We start from the raw sequence: 1,114 nt of genomic DNA, 5'->3' as shown, positions 1-1,114 counted from the left end.
AGCTACTCAGGAGGCTGAGACAGAAGAATCACTTGAACCCGGGAAGCGGAGGTTGCAATGAGCTGAGATTGCGCCATTGCACTCCAGCCTGGGCAACAAGAGCGAAACTCCATCTCAAAAAACAAGTTTAAGTTGTATTCACATAATTTCCTTGTTTGGAAATGGAATTGATGTGTCAATCTAATTTACAGCAACCTATTTAAACATAATCACTGGAATATTTTAATTTTTGAGACAGAGTCTTGCTTTGTTGCCCAGGCTGGGTTGTAGTGATGCAATCTCAGCACACTGCAAACTCCGCCTCCCAGCTTCGAGTGATTCTCCTGCCTTAGCCTCCCGAGTAACTGGGATCACAGGCACACCCACCACATCTGGCTAATTTGTGTATTTTTAGTAGAGATGGGTTTTTGCCATGCTGGCCAAGCTGGTATCGAACTCCCGACATCAAGTGATCTGCCCACCTCGGCCTCCCAAAGTGCTGGGATTACAGGTGTGAGTCACTGTGCCTGGCCAATTACTAGAATATTTTATTACTGAACATAGCAGAATACACATTTAAGCAAAACCCTCATTTAGACCACGTAAAACAGTGAAGGCTTATAAAAACTAGTAAAAGTCTAAAGGAAATAGGTTTTGCATCTTTCCAGTACATAATAAAATTGCAAAGTCAATGTTTATAATGTATTAAGTAGAAGCCCAAATGCTAACTTTTAATGGGGAAAATTTAATTTGGACATACTAGTAAAGTATCTAAAACATTTATTAAATTATTTTTGTCAAGCATAATCTTTACTCATAGATATTACCAAAGAGTAACCTAGACAGTAAAATTAGTTCCCATATCTGAGAACTCCAAATTAATGAATTTAACCATATTAATATGAAATAGAGCATGCATTTTTAGAAGGATGCAAATTTCTACTCCTTCATATCCAGAGATTAAATTTTAATTCAACAAAGCTAATGGACATGTTAACACTTACATAGAACATGGAAATAGGTCCTGACTACATACATATTCCACATAACTTCCTGAAAACTTAAAACCTAGTTGCTTATTTCATGGCAGCCTGGAAGAATAATTATGTAATAAACGACAATAAGAAAAAGCCAC

This window comes from Macaca nemestrina, chromosome 9 (assembly GCF_043159975.1).
Source record: "Macaca nemestrina isolate mMacNem1 chromosome 9, mMacNem.hap1, whole genome shotgun sequence".
Lineage (NCBI taxonomy): Eukaryota > Metazoa > Chordata > Mammalia > Primates > Cercopithecidae > Macaca > Macaca nemestrina.
The sequence above is the reverse complement of the archived record's forward strand: the minus strand, read 5'-3'. Positions refer to the sequence as shown.